The sequence below is a fragment of the Salmo salar genome, chromosome 10 (genome assembly GCF_965601325.2).
Source record: "Salmo salar chromosome 10, fSalSal1, whole genome shotgun sequence".
Lineage (NCBI taxonomy): Eukaryota > Metazoa > Chordata > Actinopteri > Salmoniformes > Salmonidae > Salmo > Salmo salar.
Genome location: NC_138300.1, coordinates 27033778 through 27057699, shown reverse-complemented (window position 1 = coordinate 27057699; position 23922 = coordinate 27033778). Strand labels below are relative to the sequence as shown.

Sequence of the window (23922 nt, the reverse complement as noted above, 5' to 3'; positions counted from 1 at the left end):
AGGAGAGCACCCTTCCCGACATTAGCGTAATAAAAGACGCTATCTTCGATCGGTCCAAAAGAAACGAAGATGGCTGTAGCTCAAAAATAAGAGAGCACTGAGAAAGAAAACCCTGGCAGGTACCAGGATCCACAGAATATCGCTCCGGAGGTAGTAAGCAGGGTTCTCGGGGAGCCGGGGTCAGCTGTACAAACTCACCACTAATAGGGAAAAAGTTACTGGGTGGTTGGGTGTTCTCAGAGGTGGTAGTGGCTTCCCTGTGGCTCAGTGTGGCTTCCCTGTGGCTCAGTTGGTAGAGCATGGTGTTTGCAACGCCAGCATGGTGTGTGCAATGCCAGGGTTGTGGGTTAGATTCCCACGAGGGGCCAGTACAAAAAAAATGCATGAAATGAAATGTATGCAATCACTACTGTAAGTCGCTCTGGATAAGAGTGTCTGCTAAATGACTAAAATGTAAAATATGGTAGGCTGCCTATGAGCTAACTCCCTGATTTCCTCCATTATAGCCTTAAAGCCTTGGTCGTGGCGTTCCGTCAGGGAACGAAGCCCTTCCAAAAGGTCCTGTAGTAACTCTTCATGCCTCCCAATGGTGGCTCCCTGCAAGGAGACAGCGTGGTGGAGCTGGTCCAAGTCTGTTGGGTCTGTCATGGCCAGTTTGTACTATAAGGGCACAAGGCGAGACCCAGATGCAGACACGGGAGGGAGATGGTTTGAGTCGTGATATTTATTAAACAATCCAAAAGGGGTAGACAAGAGAATGGTCGTGGACAGGCAAAAGGTCAAAACCAGTTCAGAGTCCAGGAGGTACAGAGTGGCAGGCAAGCTCGAGGTCAGGGCAGGCAGAATGGTCAGGCAGGCGGGTACGGAGCCCAGAAAACAAGCAAGGGTCAGAAACCGTGAGGGCTAGCAAAAGAGAATCGAAGCAGGAGTACGGGAAAAACGCTGGTTGACTTGAAAAATAGAAAGACGAATTGGCACTGAGAGACAGGAAACACAGGGATATATACACCTGGGATAATAAGCGACACCTGGAGGGGGTGGAGACAATCACAAGGACAGGTGAACCAGATCAGGGTGTGACAGGCGCAGAAGATGAGCGGGATCCATGGATATTTACACGACGTTGGCGAACACCGACACATAAACGTGGACCTTCCAAATAACATATAATAACCTAAATGTCCAATCAAATCAAATTAACCTTTTCCTAATGCAAAAACGAATCATGAAATAAAATAGGGCCAATTATCTGTGTGCTGAAAAAAGCACCGGTGGTAGTACAGTGAAGGAAAAAAGTATTTGATCCCCTGCTGATTTTGTACGTTTGTCCACTGACAAAGAAATGATCAGTCTATAATTTTAATGGTAGGTTTATTTGAACAGTGAGAGACAGAATAACAACAAAAAAATCCAGAAAAACACGTCAAAAATGTTATAAATTGATTTGCATTTTAATGAAGGAAATAAGTATTTGACCCCCTCTGCAAAACATGACTTACTTGGTGGCAAAACCCTTGTCAGCAATCACAGAGGTCAGACGTTTCTTGTAGTTGGCCACCTGGTTTGCACACATCTCAAGAGGGATTTTGTCCCACTCCTCTTTGCAGATCTTCTCCAAGTCATTAAGGTTTTGAGGCTGACGTTTGGCAACTCGAACCTTCAGCTCCCTCCACAGATTTTCTAAGGGATTAAGGTCTGCTGACTGGCTAGGCCACTCCAGGACCTTAATGTGCTTCTTCTTGAGCCACTCCTTTGTTGCCTTGGCCATATGTTTTGGGTCATTGTCATGCTGGAATACCCATCCACGACCCATTTTCAATGCCCTGGCTGAGTGAAGGAGGTTCTCACCCAAGATTTGACGGTACATGGCTCCGTCCATCGTCCCTTTGATGCGGTGAAGTTGTCCTGTCCCCTTAGCAGAAATACACCCCCAAAGAATAATGTTTCCACCTCCATGTTTGACAGTGGGGATGGTGTTCTTGGGGTCATAGGCAGCATTCCTCCTCCTCCAAACACGGCGAGTTGAGTTGATGCCAAAGAGCTCCATTTTGGTCTCATCTGACCACAACACTTTCACCCAGTTGTCCTCTGAATCATTCAGATGTTCTTTGGCAAACTTCAGACGGGCATGTATATGTGCTTTCTTGAGCAGGGGGACCTTGCGGGCGCTGCAGGATTTCAGTCCTTCACGGCGTAGTGTGTTACTGATTGTTTTCTTGGTGACTATGGTCCCAGCTGCCTTGAGATCATTGACAAGATCCTCCCGTGTAGTTCTGGGCTGATTCCTCACCGTTCTCATGATCATTGCAACTCCACGAGGTGAGATCTTGCATGGAGCCCCAGGCCGAGGGATAGTGACAGTTCTTTTGTGTTTCTTACATTTGCGAATAATCGCACCAAATGTTGTCACCTTCTCACCAAGCTGCTTGGCGATGGTCTTGTAGCCCATTCCAGCCTTGTGTAGGTCTACAATCTTGTCCCTGACATCCTTGGAGTGCTCTTTGGTCTTGGCCATGCTGGAGAGTTTGGAATCTGATTGATTGATTGCTTCTGTGGACAGGCGTCTTTTATACAGGTAGCAAACTGAGATTAGGAGCACTCCCTTTAAGAGTGTGCTCCTAATCTCAGCTCGTTACCTGTATAAAAGACACCTGGGAGCCAAAAATCTTTCTGATTGAGAGGGGGTCAAATATTTATTTCCCTCATTAAAATGCAAATCAATTTATAACATTTTTGACATGCGTTTTTCTGGATTTTTTGGTTGTTATTCTGTCTCTCACTGTTCAAATAAACCTACCATAAAAATTATAGACTGATCATTTCTTTGTCAGTAGGCAAACGTACAAAATCAGCAGGGGATCAAATACTTTTTTCCCTCACTGTATGTAATACAATCTCATCTTCAAGCAGTGCAGGTCAATATCATTCCCTGATATCTCTGCAAATAATGGATGTCCATTTTTCATTTCATGTATTAAACATGTTTTGATATTAGCCTCATGAAATGTATAAATATTCATGTTTTCCATTAGTGCCCTAAGGCGTTTACAGTATTAGGATGGCCAGTTGAGATCTATATGTCCCAATTACTAAGATCTGAAATCCATTAATGAGGTTATTTAAGTCATGCTTAATGCTATCATATTACTTCCTTGTCAATAATGACTTAGACAGAGACCTTGAATGTTTTATATTCGGGCATTATTGCTGTACACTGCTTGTACCTCAGCCATGTTATGGGAACAAACATAAAGACAACATAATCTTGTTGTGGGAAAGGCTCTTTTCACTGTGTTTCCTTAGAAACTTCATTCTATGGTTTCTCTGTTCCAATAGCCTTGGGTTCTATCCACCAGACGGACTATGGAATGGAGTTGCGCCCTCTGGCTCAGAGAGATTTGGTTTTTCGTCCTGCGGACCTTTCCTCCTCTGCTGGGTGGAATTGGGGTTTGTTGCTGAGGTGGTGGGGAGTAAATTAAAGATTTGTTCTAGTGAGATTGGCTCAATGTCAAATTTACCCTCTCAGCACCAAGCCTTTCTTTTTGACCACTGTAATAAATGAAGAGCCATCCGTTATCGCTCTCTCACTGCTCTGGATGCAATCATATCTGATGTTCATGCCTTTATCCTCACAACAAATAAATATATATTTTTGAGGATAGCACAGCAATCTAATCAGGCTGCCTTATACTTACGCTCTCGGTGGATTCGTGACCTTCCCCCAGTCAAGTTATATTGTTCGTCTCCTTGCCTTTATTATGATATAGACCTAGGTTGCACGGCAACCAACACTTACTCCTTTCTTTTGGAAGCTAATGATTCGTGAGTTCAGCTATACACTCCTACTGTTCTAATGCAAGAAAATGTGGCAGGTTTCTCAGGTGAACACATTTCTACGGAAACATGATTTTTTTTTGGTTTTGGTTGATTCTTCTTTCAAGCTATCAAGCATAGATTTTCTCAACTTCTCTCAACCTCAGCCCACAAACAGAATAATTTCATCTGACAGAACCGAGCCAGTGCATAGATAACAGACATTGCTCTTAAAATCACTGTCACTTTTCAAGCAATACATTTTCTGTCCAGTATATTGAGTATAAATTGATGTTTCATGCAGGTATTCTTAGTTTCCACTTTCATTTTATCCAAGCTTTGATCATTTTGATGTCATTCCTGAACCAAAAAAATGTGTGCTAACTTGGCAGTATTTGAATTCATCTCCAGTTATTCTGAGGGATGATATCCATGCCTTGGAGGGTATGATGGTTCTCCTGCAGAAGATCACATCCTTGGATTGTTTTTCCTCTTCAAAGTCATTGGAGAGAGCCAGTAGAACTGGCAACTAGCCGAGAAGAAGAAGCAATCATCTGGTTATCTGCTATCTGGAGAAAGAGAGACACATAGTAAAAAAAATATAAAAGAATCAAGGATTCTGTAACAATGCAAAGCATGAGGAGGACAGTGTGTCAGCTTTCTGCTTAAGACTCTGGTTTCATTGGCTCTGACCTTGGTTATAATTAGACATGAAAGACTGAGATGCAATACCGTAGCTAGATGTGACCTTTTTCTTGTTGACCTTGAATGATAGTTTTCGCGTTTTTGGAGTTTATGTGTCAGTAAAACTGTTTGTTTTTATTGAATTATCGTCTTACCATCTCTGTTATTGTCTAAAAAGTTTATGCCTTAGCATTCTAAAGACACAAAGTACTTTATTTGGTGATAAAAAACATTATTGTTCTTTTCCTTTATATCTTTTTCAATTAGTCATTTTCCAACCCTCATTAAAATCACTGTTTGTCATTGAGTGGGTGTGTGTGTGTGTCATCATTATTCATTCAAGATCTTGGCATCTCGCCATCTCCGTTTACATAAGACAATGAAGCAATCATATTCTACCTTCTAGTAAATGCACATGAGGCTCGTTGCTGTCACTGTATACTGTATAACCTTTGGACTAAAACATTTCAGATTTGTTGGGTTATTTTAGAAGTCATGGTGGAACCAGCTGTAAGAGGACGCATTTGGGACAGACAAGCTGAATGTCCGCCAATGCAGTGTGGTATTTATTCATCACTCCTGCCAGCCGTTACTCAGTAGGACCTGTCTTTATCATGAGATAGATGACAAGCATTAGGACATGACTAAATATATGACTCTGAAGCTTTTTCATTCTCTTCAACCCAGTGGTTATTCCCCACAATACATCTACAGATTAATATAGTGATGGCAATCATGACTTTGAATAGGGAACATACAGTGCATTCGGAAAGTATTCAGACCACTTTACTTTTTCCCCTCATCAATCTACACACAATACCCCATAATGACAAAGCAAAAACAGGTTTTTAGACATTTTTGCAAATATATAAAATCAAATAAACTGAAATATCACATTTACATAAGTATTCAGACCCTTTAGTCAGTACTTTGTTGAAGCATCTTTGGCAGCGATTACAGCCTTGAGTCTTCTTGGGTATGATGCTACAAGCTTGGCACACCTGTATTTGGGCAGTTTCTCCAATTCTTCTCTGCAGATCCTCTCAAGCTCTGTCAGGTTGGTTGGGGAGCGTCGCTGCACAGCTATTTTCAGGTCTCTCCAGAGATGTTTGATCGGGTTCTGTCTGGGCCACTCAAGGACATTCAGAGACTTGTCCCGAAGCCACTCCTGCATTGTCTTGGCTGTGTGCTTAAGGTCGTTGTCCTGTTGGAAGGTGGACCTTCACCCCAGTCTGAGGTCCTGAGCGCTCTGGAGCAGGTTTTCATCAAGGCTCTCTCTGTACTTTGCTCCGTTCATCTTTCTCTCGATCTTGACTAGTCTCCCAGTCCCCGACGCTGAAAAACATCCCCACAGCATGACGCTGCCACAACCATGCTTCACCGTAGGGGATGGTGCCAGGTTTCCTCCAGACATGACGCTTGGCATTCAGGCCAAAGAGTTCAATCTTGGTTTCATCAGACCAGATACTCTTGTTTTTCATGGTCTGAGTCCTTTAGGTGCCTTTTGGCAAACTCCAAGCGGGCTGTCATGTGCCTTTTACTGAGGAGTGGCTTCCATCTGGCCACTCTACCATAAAGGCCTGATTGCTGGAGTGCTGCAGAGATGGTTGTCCTTCTGGAAGGTTCTACCATCTCCACAGAGAAACTCTGGAGCTCTGTCAGAGTGACCATCAGGTTCTTGGTTACCTCCCTGGACAAGGCCCTTCTCCCCCGATTGCTCAATTTGGCCGGGCAGCCAACTCTATGAAGAGTCTTGGTGGTTCTGAACTTCTTCCGATAAGAATAATGGAGGCCACTGTGTTCTTGGGGACCTTCAATGCTGCACACATCTTTTGGTACCCTTCCCCAGATCTGTGCCTCGACACAATCCTGTCTCGGAGCTCTACGGACAATTCCTTCAATCTCATGGCTTGGTTTTTGTTCTGACATTTACTGTCAACTGTGGGACCTTATATAGACAGGTGTGTGCCTTTCCAAATCATGTTTTACCACAGGTGGACTTCAATCAAGTTGTAGAAACACCTCAAGGATGATCAATGGAAACAGGATGCACCTGAGCTTAATTTCGAGTCTCATAGCAAAGGATCTGAATACTTACGTAAATAAGTTATTTCTGTTTTACATTTTTAATACATTTGCAAAACATTCTGAAAACCTGTTTTCACTTAGTCATTATGGGGTATTGTGTGTAGATTGATGAGAAGAACCAAAAAAAAGTATCACTTTTAGAATAAGGCTGTAACGTAACAAAATGTGGGAAAAGTCAATGGGTCGGAATACTTCCGAATGCACTGTATAGACACTGTGGAGGAATCTGATATGTGCTGAGGCTGAGCACTACGGCCTGGTACTGCTACTGTCTATGAGATGTCACCTTCCAGCTGGGATCTGCAAGGGAAGGAGGATATGGCTGTGAGACAGGGCTGGTTTGGATTGGGCCCGGGAAATGGGAGTGGACTGCCTTAATAAAGCCAATCAGATGAAAGTAGGTCCTCTGTTATCTAGGTCACTATGGCCTAAATTCATTCATCCCATGGAATAGCTTGACTGTGATTTTCCCATTCTGTTTCATCACAAAGTGATGGGCAATGGACATTTTATATCCAGTATACGCTCAATATGACCAAAGACATAACGCCTTATGTGAGCATTAGCCACCCCTGCTGTTGCACCATCTTCTCTTGGATTATGAAAAGATTTTGTTCAGAACAGAGAACTGTGTGTGGGTTTTAACCTGTAGCAGGCTATTCCCACACCATCTCAGAGTGTCACCTTTGGTCTACCCACAGCACTCTTAGCATCAGTTTTGGTTTTCAAGTCTCTCTTGTCTTTTGACTAAGGTTTAAGGAATTGCAGAGAGAGTTCTCATGATGTGTTAATGAAAAATGTCATATCTTGTGACAACACAGACAAACTGACTTCAGATTTATATTCTGTTTGTCATTGCTTTCATCTCAAGGTGATGGTATTGTAGAGGGTGGAGTGATGATGGATGAAAGACAGTTCAGCAACACTGATAAATGATTCAATAAGTCAAGGTTCCTCATACTCTCCCTTCAAGATGAACAGAAGCTTTCTGGAAGAGGAATTGCACTCAGTCTAAATATAGTTTGCCCTGCCTTGACGGAGCTTCATCTTGTCATTAAAAAACTGTCCCTCCTCAGCCTGGCTGCTCCCTGTTCCTGTCCCTTACACAAGCACCACATGCTGGTAGAGCAGTGAATTACAGAAAGGCACAGTGCCTTAGCTTCAGGGAAATTATATAGTATCATCCACAAGTGATCATGCACAGTAGACAAACAGGGCAAGGTCCTTTACTTGATGCTATTGATAAGTATATGTCTTTATTAAGCTTTACAGTCCAATGTCTTGTGACACATTTACTGTAGGCACATTTCTTAGACCAAAAACATTTGTGGAAGCAACTTCTTCCAGACTTCCACCACAAATGTTTGGTTAGGAGACAATAAACTTTTTGGGTTTGAACAAACTGTTTTATATTAAGCAAACTGTAGAAGCTTCAAGAAAATGTTATGGCAATGAAATGGTTTGATCGACCTTTGTAACTTCGTTCAGTGATCTTTAAGCCAACTTAACACGTATCTTAAGACATATTTTCCTTGTAATAGAGATTCACCATGTTCCCACCTTAAGAGTAACGATGTCAAATAGCCTATTGCCTGACATAGAAGTGCCCCCATTTTTGGGGAGACATTTTTCTGGCTACGGTACCTCATTAGACTATTGTCGTGGCCCAATTACCACTGTGTGTAGTCAGGCCAGCAAATTACTTCCCTTCACACTTTAGAAGGGCTCTGCACAAGTTGCCAGTGCGCTGGCCGCCTCTTCTGGTCACCATAGCAACAACATATTGATCAACACAGCCTCTTCCGGTCACCATAGCAACAACGTATTGATCAACACAGAATAACGTGTTATTTAGTCATATTGTATGTGGGGATGTATTCTAACTTTGAGAAAAAAACATTCTGTCCCTTATTTACAGTAATAGAGTTGTTTACTCTAGTCTAGTGAGACAGGAATTACAAGCTGACACAAGCCCAGCTGTACTGCTCTGTTGACTTTTTTTGGGGGGGGGTGTTGGAGATGGTGAGGAGAGGAAGGAGAGGAGCCCTAGGCTCACTGAGCTGGCAGCTTAATTCCACTGTACTTTTTCTTGCTCATATCTGTCACCGGGTTGTATAATTAGCTGCAGATATCTGCACAGGTTTCCATGGTGCTGCATCATCTGTGCGAGAGAAGGAGTGAGAAAGAGAGCAGCCAACCCACACACTGCCAATCCCAGCGCAGCAACAGAGAGAGAGAGATCTACTTACACTCCTCCCGCAGTGCTCTTCAACACCTTGTTATCATTACCCTTTTTTATATGTCATCACACAGTTTCCTCCCAGTATCCACACTGGCTCAGTGAGCTACACAGCAACAGGATCTCCTCATCTGACTCATGTGGGCGATATACCCTCTGACGTGCAGTTTACGGATGATTTACGGATGATGGTGATATCTGTAAATACTTCAACAGAGAAAAAAGACCACAAGGAGCTTGTGTACTCAGACTTACAATGTGCTGTATGGATGGAGAACACATACCCTGTTGTAGTGGGAGCTGCTGTTCTATGGTCGTGAGGAGAGTGTGTAATGCTTGTTGTACTTGTGGGATCACTGAGTCCATATGGGTGTGTCATGCTGGGGTTCCCGAGCCGGTGCCTTGACTGGCTTTGACTGGGGAGGTCATGAACGTGCAAAGCCCATCTCCACTCTCTGCTCCTCCAGAACATCGCTGCAGCTCTCCAGCTTGTCCACCCACTGACGAGCTTTAGCTTGTAACAGAGCGTGGGTGTCTGCACTCTCAACAGTTACTCAGTTACCCCTACAGGCCACCGTTGCCGACAAGAGCAGCAAGCCCAGAGCGGCCCCTGCTGCGGGGAGAGCAAGGGGAGCCTGATGCAGGATAGGAAATGGCTGTGTGTGTGTGTGTGTGTGTGTGTGTGTGTGTGTGTGTGTGTGTGTGTGTGTGTGTGTGTGTGTGTGTGTGTGTGTGTGTGTGTGTGTGTGTGTGTGTGTGTGTGGGTGTGTATGTGCGTGTGTGTGTAGAGAGAGAGAGGTATTCTGTATTCAGCACCAGTTCCCTATTCCGCTGTGCTCTGCTCTGGGCACAGGGCTTGTGGTGCGCTGCTGCAGAGGGTAACCAGAGCTACACACAGCATGAGCCTCTCTCTCTCCCAGGCCTGTGAGAGATCTACTTTTAGGAGATAAGGAAACCACAGAATGTATGGTTCTGAAACGTGACATATACCCAAATTTGTCATATTATCCACACTCTTAGAATTTTCTTTTTTTATTTCACCTTTATTTAACCAGGTAGGCCAGTTGAGAACAAGTTCTCATTTACATCTGCGACCTGGCCAAGATAAAGCAAAGCAGTGCGACACAAACAACAACACAGCGTTACACATGGAATAAACAAACATACAGTCAATAACACAACAGAAAAAATCTATATACTGTGTATGCAAATGAGGTAAGATTAGGGAGGTAAGGCAATAAATACGCCGTAGTGGCGAAGAAAATACAATTTAGCAATTAAACACTGGAGTGATAGATGTGCAGAAGATGAATGTGCAAGTAGAGATACTGGGGTGCAAAGGAGCAAAAAAAGAAATAACAATATGGGGATGAGGTAGTTGGATGGGCTATTTACAGATGGGCTATGTACAGGTGCAGTGATCTGTGAGCTGCTCTGATAGCTGATGCTTAAAGTTAGTGAGGGAGGTATGAGTCTCCAGCTTCAGTGATTTTTGAAATTCTTTCCAGTCATTGGCAGCAGAGAACTGGAAGGAAAGGCGGCCAAAGGAGGAATAGGCTTTGGGGGTGACCAGTGAAATATACCTGCTGGAGTGCGTGCTACGGGTGGGTGCTGCTATAGTGACCAGTGAGCTGAAATAAGGCGATGGTTTACCTAGCAAAGACTTATAGATGACCTGGAGCCAGTGGGTTTGGCGACGAATATGAAGCGAGGGCCAGCCAACGAGAGCATACAGATCGCAGTGGTGGGTAGTATATGGGGCTTTGGTAACAAAAAACTGTGATAGACTGCATCCAGTTTGCTGAGTAGAGTGTTGGAGGCTATTTTGTAAATGACATCGTCAAGGATCGGTAGGATGGTCAGTTTTACGAGGGTATGTTTGGCAGCATGAGTGAAGGATGCTTTGTTGTGAAATAGGGAGCCAATTCTAAATTTAATTTTGGATTGGAGATGCTTAATGTGAGTCTGGAAGGAGAGTTTACAGTCTAACCAGACACCTAGGTATTTGTAGCTGTCCACATATTCTAAGTCAGAACCATCCAGAGTAGTGATGCTGGATGGGCGGGCAGGTGCGGGCAGCGATCAGTTGAAGAGCATGCATTTAGTTTTACTTGCATTTAAGAGCAGTTGGAGGCCACAGGAGAGTTGTATGGCATTGAAGCTCGTCTGGAGGTTAGTTAACACAGTGTCCAAAGAAGGGCCAGAAGTATACAGAATGGCGTCGTCTGCGTAGAGGTGGATCAGAGAATCACCAGCCGCAAGAGCGACATTATTGATGTATACAGAGAAAAGAGTCGGCCCGAGAATTGAACCCTGTGGCACCCCCATAGAGACTGCCAGAGGTCTGGACAACAGGCCCTCCGATTTGACACACTGAACTCTGTCTGAGAAGTAGTTGGTGAACCAGGCGAGGCAGTCATTTGAGAAACCAAGGCTGTTGAGTCTGCCGATAAGAATGTGGTGATTGACAGAGTCGAAAGCCTTGGCCAGGTCAATGAAACTAAAAGGGTTCCTCAGCTGTCCCCATAGGAGAACCCTTTGAAGAACCCTTTTTGGTTCCAGGTAGAACCCTATTGGGTTCCATGTAGAACCCTTCCCCATGGAACCCAAAATACATGGAACCCAAAATAGTTCTACCTGAAATCCAAAAGGATTCTACCTGAACCAAAAAGGGTTCTACCTGGAACCAAAAAGGGTTATCCTATGGCGACAGCAGAAGAACCCTTTTAGAACCTTTTTTTTCTAAGAGTGCACATCTCTTTCAAGATTGAACAGCTTTAGTGCTGTGAATAAGGAGCTGAATATGACAATGCACACTATATGTGACTTTTGGAGATTTGGGGATTGATCTACCCATAGCCTGGCAGTGGTTGTCTCATGTAACCCATTTGTTGATTCTGTCCTGTATTGTAGATGTACATCAAGCTTGAGTGGGTTACGTAGCGGGGTAAAGCATCCCTCCATCTTCCAATTTACAGCTCCTTAATACAGCACTCCAGAGCCTGGCCCGCTGTGGGAGGAGATGCGTGGGAGGACATGTGAGTGGAATACACACTGATGCTGGAGTCCCCCCCAATTGCTCTCTCTCTCTCTCTCTCTCTCTCCCTCTATCGATCTCTCCCTGTCTCTCTCTCTCTCTCTTCATTCCTTTTTACTTGTGTGCAGATTGAGTAGGGTGGCCTCCATCACAATGTTGCTGAAAAAACAGGAGTGGTGTAAATTCCTTATCGGAGGCTCAATAATCACAGATCACTCAAATATTCACACTAGAGCAGGATGTACATAGATAACGGCAAGCTTCGGCTGCCCTGCAATGTCTTTCAATAGGAATCATTTGAGGGAATAGAATATAATATTTTATTTGTGAGCAGTTGCTTTTCTGCATTCACTAATATTGGGAAAAGTTAACAAAACATCCCACTGGGCACACACTAGTTGAATCAATGTTGTTTGGACATTATTTCAATGAAATTACGTTGAAAAGACTGCTTCCATCAATACAATACGTTACCTGTAATTGTGCATCTACAGTTGGAAGTCGGAAGTTTACATACACCTTAGCCAAATACGTTTAAACTCATTTTTTCACAATTCCTGACATTTAATCCTAGTAAAAATGCCCTGTCTTAGGTCAGTTAGGATCACCACTTTATTTTAAGAATGTGAAATGTCAAAATAATAGTAGAGAGATTGATTTATTTCAGCTTTTATTTCTTTCATCACATTCCCAGTGGGTCAGAAGTTTACCTACACTCAATTAGCATTTGGTAGCATTGCCTTTAAATTGTTTAACTTGGGTTAAATGTTTTGGGTAACCTTCTACAAGCTTTCAACAATAAATTGGGGGAATTTTGGCCCATTCCTCCTGACAGAGCTGGTGTAACTGAGTCAGGTTTGTAGGTCTCCTTGCTCGCACACGCTTTTTCAGTTCTGCCCACACATTTTCTATAGGATAGAGGTCAGCGCTTTGTGATGGCCACTTCAATACCTTGACTTTGTTGTCCTTAAGCCATTTTGCTACAACTTTGGAAGTATGCTTGGGGTCATTGTTCATTTGGAAGACCCATTTGCGTCCAAGCTTTAACTTCCTGACTGATGTCTTGAGATGTTGCTTCATTATATCCACATAATTTTCCTGCCTCATGATGCCATCTATTTTGTGAAGTGCACCAGCCCCTCCTGCAGCAAAGCACCCCCACAACATGATGATGCCACCCTCGTGCTTCAAGGTTGGGATGGTGTTCTTCGGCTTGCAATCCTCCCCCTTTTTCCTGCTAACATAACGATGGTCATTATGGCCAAACAGTTCTATTTTTGTTTCATCAGACCAGAGGACATGTCTCCAAAAAATACGATCTTTGTCCCCATGTGCAGTTGCAAACCGTAGTCTGGCTTTATTTATGGTGGTTTTGGAGCAGTGGCTTCTTCCTTGCTGAGCGGCCTTTCGGTTTATGTCGATATAGGACTCGTTTTACTGTGGATATAGATACTTTTGTTCCTGTTTCCTCCAGCATCTTCACAAGGTCCTTTGTTGTTGTTCTGGGATTGAATTGCACTTTTCGCACCAAAGTACTTTCATCTCTAGGAGACAGAACGCGTCTCCTTCCTGAGCGATATGGTCCCATGGTGTTTATACTTGCATACTATTGTTTGCACAGATGAACGTGGTACCTTCAGGTAGGAAATTGGTACCTTCAGCAAATTGCTCCCAAGGATGAACCAGACTTGTGGAGGTCTACAATTTTTTTGAGTTTGAAGGTAGGCCATGAAATACATCCACAGATACACCTCCAATTGACTCAAATGTTGTCAATTAACCTATCAGAAGCTTCTAAAGCCATGACACTTTTCTGGAATTTTCCAAGCTGTTTAAAGGCACAGTCAACTTAGTGTATGTAAACTTCTGACACACTGGAATTGTGATACAGTGAATTATAAGTGAAATAATCTGTCTGTAAACAATTGTTGGAAAAATGACTTGTGTCATGCACAAAGTAGATGTCCTAACCGACTTGCCAAACTATAGCTTGTTAACAAGAAATTTGTGGAGTGGTTGAAAAATTAGTTTTAATGACTCCAACCTAAGTGTATGTAAACTTCCGACTTCAAGTGTACATGACAATGTAATGAGATTGTACAGCCTTGAATCTGACTTCTAAATGTTCATTTTACTTGATGACGAGTGATTACATTCTGTCTCTGTGTTTTTCGAAATTGTTGTGTTATCTATTTTAAATACCCTCTCCAAGAACTCATCAAGCATCAGTCACAGGCTGAACTGTTCTCAAGCAAACCAGCAACAGATAATGCAGAAAGGTGTGTGTGTGTGTGTGTGTGTGTGTGTGTGTGTGTGTGTGTGTGTGTGTGTGTGTGTGTGTGTGTGTGTGTGTGTGTGTGTTCATAGCATGCTTTAGGGGTACCTGATGCCATTAGTGCTGCTGTGCTAACACATCCCATCATAACCCATGACCTTTAAACCCTTGCCAGTGTCATGGTCGTAAGGTGTTGGGAGGCCATAGTGCTGGTGGGGGAAGACTCAGCACTGGGGTTGAATCATAGCTTAGCTCATATATGGACACTTTAGCCAACTGCACCAGAAGGGCATCCCAAACTGAGTCTAATTATCAGTGAGCAGCTCACTGTAAAGACATGTCATTGTCTCCTGGGGACTGTTTGCTCCGCTGTCGGTGCACTAGCAATACGATGCCTATTTGTGTGAATGATACAAAAGGAATTTGCTTGTTTATTTTTCCTCCCATTAAACAATCTGACTGTGAGGTTTGGCCAGTAGAGCCAATGTATTCATTTTGCTCGTATGAATGTTCCCACGACAAAATGGCTGGTGCTTCAGTTGTGAGTCAGGGCAGCCGGCTGTAGGAAGCAGTGTTGGCTCTTCACGAGGCAGGGTTAATCATGACAGGTGGCTGGTAAAGGGTATAATTTTACTGTATTAACTTCATTCTCAATTGAGGATTCTATTCCAGGTAACAAGAGTCACAGCAGAATTCTTTTTTAAAACACTTGATTTTCTTGCACCTTAGTCCTGGAATAACCTTTAGTTTGCTTTGTGAAGACAGTTTTATTCTGTCAGAGATTTGAAAATTGAGAGTGGAAGATATGCTGCAGTATGTGTAACAGCTAGATTACAAGATGATACAAGCTGGATTTCAATCATTTCACATTTTATGATGATGTTGTGTAATCATACAACCAGCAGGAGAAGGCTAATTTGCATTTTGCTACCGAGACACATCAATTCTCAAAACCTTGCTTGCCGAGGAGCCAAATCCTTGAATTTCGTACTGTACAGACACTGGCAGTGTAATGACAAATTCTCCTCCCAGGAATACCCAGGAAAGAAAGAGCATTAATGTAATTGATACTCTCATAATGAACATATTAGTTATAGAGATATTAGATCTCGCCAAAGGGATAATACTTGGACATTCAAATGACAGTCCTGTAATATAAATGCGTGAATCATGAAATGTGTGACCAGTTTATTTGGCTAAAAGGATTAAATTATAAAAGATCATGAGTTATTATAAACCTGTCCAGCAGATTTGTACTCAACAGAGAGGTTTATCTGCCTTTATACATTTCACAGACTAAGTTATGCATTTGAAATTAAACTGAGTGTTCTCTATGGGGCTGTTTCTAGGAAACGTTAAATGAAACATCACCTGTATGTTTTTGCTGTCCCTTTAGTCCTGTCTGTGTGGCCTCATATCTGAATGCAGTATATGTGTGACTTTGAAAGATGATTTTATTTTACTTGGTGTTGCAGTATATTGATCCTCGAAAGACATGTGTGTTTGATGTGTAATAAGACCATAGTATAAAGTGTGTAACAGGTCATGTAATGCCATAGGACATATATTTCTGTCTCCAAATGATCTAGCATTGACAATAAGGGTATTTGTATTTTGTATTTCTTATGGATCCCCATTAGTTCCTGCCAAGGCAGCAGATACTATTCCTGGGGTCCAGCAAAATTAAGGAGTTGTACAATTTTTAAAACATTACAATACATTCCTAACAGGGTATACTGGGGAGGAGAGAGGAGAGTGTCTCCTAGAACTCAATAAGTGCCTCTCACCACCGTCCCCATCGCTGTTATAATGACTTTTGTGTCAGGGAGCAATGCAAGCATGACTTTCTAATCTGTATTTGCTTTCTGTAAATGGAAGTCATACCTGAGGGGTGGGAATGACTGCTGTAGCCAATGGCACCTATATGCCTGAGGTGTGAAGGGAGGCAGTGGAGTCTGTTCTGTTTTAACAAGTTGATTAGGAGGGCGGCAGTTGTAATGTACATGCTGTAATGAGAGAGTCACAGCCCAAGGCAATAAACATACCAGCTACTCATAGGCCTACTGTCACGTCCTGACCAGTAAAGGGGTTATTTGTTATTGTAGTTTGGTCAGGACGTGGCAGGGGGTGTTTGTTTAGAGTGTTTCGGGGTTTGTTGGGCTATGTTCTTATGTAAGAGGGGTGTTTGTTTTATGTGTTTCGGGGTTTGTGGTTTATGTTCTATGTTTGTATATTTCTATGTTCGTTCTAGTCTTTCTATTTCTATGTTTAGTTAATGGGTTGACCTTCAATTGGAAGCAGCTGCTCCTCGTTGCTTCTAATTGAAGGTCCTATTTAAGAGGGGTGTGTTTTCTATGGGATTTTGTGGGTAGTTGTTCCTTGTTTATTGTTTGTGCACCTGACAGTACTGTTTCGTTTTGTTCTTTTTTTGTATACATATTTATTTGTTTCTCCTTCTTCAAAATAAAAAGAAGATGAGTATACATATTCCCGCTGCATTTTGGTCAAATCCTTACGACAACCGTGACACCTACTCTTTAAACTCATGGTGCAAGTTCAACTTCACTGAAGTCTTTTAGGTTTCACAAACACTTTGATAATTGTTTAAAACAGTTAAAATATTGCAATTTTCTCACAGTAGTGAGACTATTGTTGTTCGGATTTTCGTTATTTAGCCCTCCGAAAAGGCTCACCAGGAAGCACACAATGTCATGACTCGTGTTTTGTCCTTAATTTTATTTTAAATCAAATGACCACAGGTCATAAACCTGAAATACAACAAACAAGTAATGACAATATATTATTCAGATATATTATTTAGTATATTATTCAAGTAATATAATAATAATAATGTAAATAATAAATCAAATAAGCCTGCAACACCATCAAAGATGTGGCGAATCTGGCTTAAAACAGCACCGACTACATCACCCAGAATGCCCAGCGCCAGAGGAGCATGCGCACAGTGACTCTGCCGTCACAGGTTGCTATGGACGCTGTCACAGGACACAGAACCCATTCCACCACATGCCTCGTCCAAAGGATTTACACACAAACGCAACATAATGCGGCACTCCACCATGGATCACCGAACCAAATCACCGCTATCACCATCGCCACCAGAAACCAGCAGAGTGCTCCGAACAATCAGCACAATGCAAATAGCTGATAATAATAGCCTAATGCTATATAGCATCTGGGTCGCTGAGCTACCGCACCCAGCGAGCTACAAGTTACTCCCGGCCAACTAACACCAACACAGTGAGGTAAACGTTCAGTGCACAAACATATAAGTGACTTAAACATCAATGCTAGACTGAGTAGTTCGCAGTTACATACCAACGGGCTGTGTGCTCGTGATGATTGTCCACGGGGAAGTGATATATATATTTTTTTTCCTGAGTGAGCTAGAAATCTCAACAATTGTGTTTGTGAGAAATTGTTTTGATGTCTTTGTAGTAGGAAACCATCACTCTGGCATGCTATGATTAAGGTTAATAGAAGATCTCTTCTGTAGAACATTGTTATATTATAGTAGCTAACTAGTTGCAGCTTTTCTTGATTGGTGGCAGAGCATGTCATTTGCACACAAGCAATCGTACTAACGGACTACATAAAATAACACATCTAATTTTGTTGACTCAGGTTTTATACTTTTTAATACAAAACATAAGTATGTTAACACTTTAACCATAAGTTTTAGCAGGTCTACTCATGCATTATAGCTGGTATATTAAAAGTGCTCTTTTCCCCATATTCATCAACATTTCACAGTATTCTGGCAGACAGATTTGTTTTTATATTGAAAACAGTCTGTTCTGTATGTACAGTTGAAGTTTACAAACACCTTAGCCAAATACATTTAATCTCAGTTTTTCACAATTCCTGACATTTAATCATAGTAAAAATTATTTGTCTTAGGTCAGTTAGGATCACCACTTTATTTTAGGAATGTGAAATGTCAGAATAATAGTAGAGAAAATTATTTATTTCAGCTTTTATTTCTTTCATCACATTCCCAGTGGGTCAGAAGTTTACATACACTCAATTAGTATTTGGTAGCATTGCCGGTAAATTGCTTAACTTGGGTCAAACGTTTCAGGTAGCCTTCCACAAGCTTCGCACAATAAGTGGGGTGAATTTTGGCCCATTCTTCCTGACATAGCTGGTGTAACTGAGTCAGATTTGTAGGCCTCCTCGCTCGCAAACGCTTTTTCAGTTCTGCCCACAAATTGTCTATAGGATTGAGGTCAGGGCTTTGTGATGGCCACTTCAATACCTTGATTTTGTTGTTCTTATGCCATTTTGCCACAACTTTGGAAGTACGCTTGGGGTCATTGTTCATTTGGAAGACCCATTTGCGACCAAGCTTTAACTTCCTGACTGATGTCTTGAGATGTTGCTTCAATATATCCACATAATTGTCCTGCCTCATGATGCCATCTATTTTGTGAAGTGCACCAGTCCCTCCTGCAGCAAAGCACCCTCACAACATGATGCTGCCACCTCCGTTCTTCACGGTTGGGATGGTGTTCTTCGGCTTGCAAGCCTCCCCTTTTTCCTCCAAACATAACAATGGTCATTATGGCCAAACAGTTCTATTGTTGTTTCATCAGACCAGAGGACATTTCTCCAAAAAGTACAATCTTTGTCCCCATGTGCAGTTGCAAACTGTAGTCTGGCTTTTTATGGTGGTTTTGGAGCAGTGGCTTCTTCCTTGCTGAGTGGCCTTTCAGGTTATGTCAATATAGGACTTGTTTTACTGTGGATATAGATAATTTTGTACCTGTTTCCTCCAGCATTTTCACAAGGTCCTTTGCTGTTGTTCTGGGATTGAATTGCACTTTTCGCACCAAAGTACTTTCATCTCTAGGAGACAGAACGCGTCTCCTTCTTGAGCGGTATGACGGCTGCGTGGTTCCATGGTGTTTATACTTGCGTACTATTGTTTGTACAGATGAACGTTGTACCTTCAGGTGTTTGGGAATTCCTCCCCAGGATGAACCAGACTTGTGGAGGTCTTCATTTTACTTCTGGGGTCTTGGCTGATTTCTTTTGATTTTCCCATGATGTCAAGCAAAGAGGCACTGACTTTGAAGGTAGGCCAGGAAATACATCCACAGGTACACCTCCAATTGACTCAAATTATGTCAATTAGCCTATCAGAAGTTTCTAAAGCCATGACATCATTTTCTGGAATTTTCCAAGCTGTTTAAAGGCACAGTCAACTTAGTGTATGTAAACTTCTGACCCACTGGAATTGTGATACAGTGAATTATAAGTGAAATAATCTATCTGTAAACAATTGTTGGAAAAATGACAAAGTAGATGTCCTAACCGACTTGCCAAAACTATAGTTTGTTATTAACAAGAAATTTGTGGAGTGGTTGAAAAACAAGTTTTAATGACTCCAACCTAAGTGTATGTAAACTTCCGATTTCAACTGTAGTATCAAATCACTGGAGAGCTATTGTTTACTCCCTCAGTGATCAATATGAATTATTTAGATTCATTATTCAAAATCATGCAGCAACAAATACACCGTTTTTTTATGAGATGTTCACTTTGTTAAAAAAAACAGATGAATTGGAATGAGCAATTACTTTAATCTTTTATTCCTCTTGATCCTCTTTTATTTAAACCGAAGGGCGAATACAGAGTCCCTGCAGAATATGAAGACAGCTCCCATCTTTGATACTGGCCAAAAGAAAAGAACATCCAGATCTCCGACTGCATCGGAAGGCTTGTAGGGAAAATAGGGCAATACTGTGCGTGTTAAACCTACATGGAATGTTTCACAAATGTGATCTATTTACTGGAAATATCCAATTAAATGAAAACATTATGGCTTTCTGCATCATCTAGCACAGTGCCTCGGATCTAACAACATCATACATTTACTGTACTTTGAAATCCTGTAATAGGAACTTTTAGACAGTTTCAGTTGACATTTAGAAGTTTAGTCAGCCAAGTTACATACATTTAAAAAAAAAAATGTTCTCTTACTCTGCCTCACTGTACTTTTTCTTCACAGGCCCTGGCTAATCCTTTGGAGCAGTTTGCCATAAATCAGCAGAGTTTTTAATTGAAGTAGAGGCCAACCTGCTCTGATCAAACAGATAAATCTAATGTGCCGTATGGATTAATGAGTCATGGAGAAGGAAGTACTGGTGGAAGGACTTTATGGACTATAGAGATGTCCTTGGTGTCTCCTCCTGAAGAAATAGTGCTGATACATTAACCAATGAAAACCCTATTCTTCTAATCCTCCCTATTCCTCCTACTAATGTGACTAGCGGGGCTGGTAGATAAAATACAGGAGATATATCCGCATAATGCTACTGAGAGAGTCCCAGTCTGAGGTCCCTCTCCGCTGCTCCTCTCTGTTCAGCAGGTGGAGCCCTGGTGCAGCTTTTGAATGGTTTGTGTGAGAATGTGCAAATTTTGCTCTTAAAAATCTATATTTGGTGTGTTGGGTTAAGGCCATTTAATAACTACCAAGCTGAGAGAGGTTACCACCTACCGTGTAAGACGAATTGAAAATGTTACTTGTGTGACTTCTTTTTCAAAAAGCCACCTCCAGGGGAATCACATCACTGGCCTGAACATGTTGCAACTCTGGACCAAGCTCTCATCTTACCAAGCGTTTCAGGCTAAATCAATTTCTAGATTTTAGTTTGTCTTGGTGGATTGAAAAAGCAGATAAAAAAGTGTTAACCAACTGTTAGGGACCTTGCCTGTGTAGTACAGTATACTGAGCAGTATAGTTCAAGGAAGGACTAAATAAGCTTTATTACTGACCCTATGCTATACAGAGACTAGATACAGTTTACATTGTACTGTCGACATTCTAGGGGAAAATGACAGAACTTTTCCTCTCATCCATGGTCTTGCACTTTTCTCCTTGCCTTTTCTAGTTTCCATGGCAACTCTGTGTTGCATGACTGGTTGTCAGCCCACTCAGGCAGTGCAGTACTGCTCAGTCCTCTCTGTGTGAAGTCACAAATAAAACATTCTGTCTGTTCATTTCAACATCACACCATCTCACCACCACCACCACAGCAGAGAGAGAGATCCAGGCATTTCCCCCTCAGCCTTCATGTGCCCTCTCACTGCGATGCGCTCATACCAGTCCATTCTCTCTTTAGCCCCTCCAAACCCAGGGTGAGTTGTAGCCTAGGTTAATGAACACAAGCATAGTTACTTTATATCAATGGGCACTGACCTTATTAATTAGACGCTAACCCTGAATCACACCATCCAAAGTAAATTAGAGTTTATGCTTTGATCACTACAAACAAGACATCCTGAAAAGGCTGTTTATTTCAATGGGAAAGGAAGTAAGGCACTAAAGATCAATGGATCTGAGTTAGAGAGTAGTAGCCTGCTGTGTGTTTTGGAGGTAATTGAGAGGAAAATAAAAATAATGGATAATGCAATGGTTTTACAGTAAGTTATGTATCAGGGCTACCTCAACAAGACCCAACAGAGGATGGTTGAGTTGGACCCTGTTTGGGAGAGTCAGAGACTGGTCATATTTTAACGGCATCTCCTCTCCCTAGCATGATAATGGAAGACTACAGTACTATGACCCTGTTACTGTAGGAAGGTAAACTTTTACAAGGGTAGGGTCAGTGAGTCAGTCACTGCACAGGCATTAAGAGCCTCTCGTTTGACAAAACAAGAAATATCCTGAGGCCCCGCTCTGCTTTAAGACACTGTGTAGATGAGACAATGTGTCTCGTCTGTATGCTCTCCTCTCAGACCAGGCTCTAAAGCAAACTCATGTTCAGCACATTGACTCAGTATTATAAAGCCATCCACATGCTGTAAGGTGAGTTTAATGGTCTCAGTAATAGCAATAAAAGCAATTGAGGCTCTCTGCTTTGATGGGATGCTGCTCCTAAATCCATATTACATGACAAATTGCCTTTTTTGGGGGGGTGGGGGGCGAACAAAACAAAAATTTGAGGACAGTGCCTTATTACTCCACAGAAAACTGGAATTGACTTTGTTTACGAGCTTCCTGTAGCTCCTCTTTCATTGTGAGGAGATGTGATATTGGACCTTGATGCATTTTTCTTTTTCTTTATCTCTCAGTATAGGACTGACTACATTCTTTCCATGCATTCTTCAAATTCTTGGACTTATGGATAGGCTATACTCACTGGTTTATTGAGAGGGCTTCATTGCTCACTCTGTTGCAGTGACAAAATGCAGGAACAGAAATACCAAAGTAGGCCAGTGTGAGGCATTCTGGGATGACAGGACACCCCCTGGGCTTCTACAAAACTAGACATCCATTTAATATAGCTTCCCCTCATTCCACAGTGTTTAATTTTAACGGGATATTCTCAAAATTAAGGCGTGCTTAAGTACTGTCAGTACTTCAGTTTCATGTTATGACTCTGCAATGAGAAAAGAGATTATACATTTCCAATTGAATCCATCTTGTGATTTGAAATTGTAAAATGTAAACCAAGATTACTTATCCAAATGTTACTTTGGCTGCAATTTGGTGGGATGTGAATGGGACACATCAGACACCATGTGGGCGTCTGTGAGGTAGAAGACCTCTCTTCTTTGACCCCTATTGATGGACAAACATAATAAACTTAATAACAGTCAATTAATTCACTCCATTAGATATGACCTTGTGCAAAAAGTTACTGCTCTTTGGGTCAGATGAACACAGATGTGATAAGTTACAGTTAGTAGGAAAGTTTCTCAGTGACAAAAAGAGACTCTGGCATGTTTTCTCCAATTTAGCATGTAGTAATACTGTATACAGTTGAAGTTGGAAGTTTACATACACTTGGGTTGGAGTCATTAAAACTCATTTTTCAACCACTCCACAAATTTCTTGTTAACAAACTATAGTTTCGGCAAGTCGGTTAGGACATCTACTTTGTGCATGACACAAGTCATTTTTCCAACAATTGTTTACAGATAGATTATTTCACTTATAATTCACTGTATCACAATTCCAGTGGGTCAGAAGTTTACATACACTAAGTTGACTGTGCCTTTAAACAGCTTGGAAAATTCCAGAAAATGATGTCATGGCTTTAGAAACTTCTGATAGGCTAATTGACATCATTAGAGTCAATTAGCGGTGTACCTGTGGATGTATTTCATGGCCTACCTTCAAACTCAGTGCATCTTTGCTTGACATCATGGGAAAATCAAAAGAAATCAGCCAAGACCTCAGAAAAAAACATTGTAGACCTCCACAAGTCTGGTTCATCCTGGGGAGCAATTTCCAAACACCTGAAGGTACCACGTTCATCTGTACAAACAATAGTACGCAAGTATAAACACCATGGTACCACGCAGCCATCATACCGCTCAGGAAGGAGACATGTTCTGTCTCCTAGAGATGAAAGTACTTTGGTGCGAAAAGTTCAATTCAAATCAATTCCAGAACAACAGCAAAGGACCTTGTGAAGATGCTGGAGGAAACAGGTACAAAAGTGTCTATATCCACAGTAAAACAAGTCCTATATTGACATAACCTGAAAGCCCACTCAGCAAGGAATAAGCCACTGCTCCAAAACCACCATAAAACAGCCAATGGGTTATGTCAATATAGGACTTGGTCGCAAATGGGTCTTCCAAATGAACAATGACCCCAAGCATACTTCCGAAGTTGTGGCAAAATGGCTTAAAAGTCAAGGTATTGGAGTGGCCATCACAAAGCCCCTCAATCCTCAATCCTATACAAAATTTGTGGGCAGAACTGAAAAAATGTGTGTGCGCAAGGAGGCCTACAAACCTGACTCAGTT

General features: G+C 42.0%; 1 protein-coding gene and 1 long non-coding RNA gene across 2 annotated transcripts in view; both read left to right on the top strand.

The window, feature by feature from the left end:
• LOC106613881 (leucine-rich repeat-containing protein 7) overlaps positions 1–23922 on the top strand; it is a 175880-nt gene that overhangs the window by 7168 nt on the left and 144790 nt on the right. The gene's annotated exons all lie outside the window — the stretch shown is intronic.
• LOC145858578 (uncharacterized) lies at positions 17035–22976 on the top strand. Its single transcript, XR_014379012.1, has 3 exons — positions 17035–17402; positions 19784–19904; positions 20171–22976. It is a non-coding gene; the product is annotated as an uncharacterized LOC145858578 (long non-coding RNA).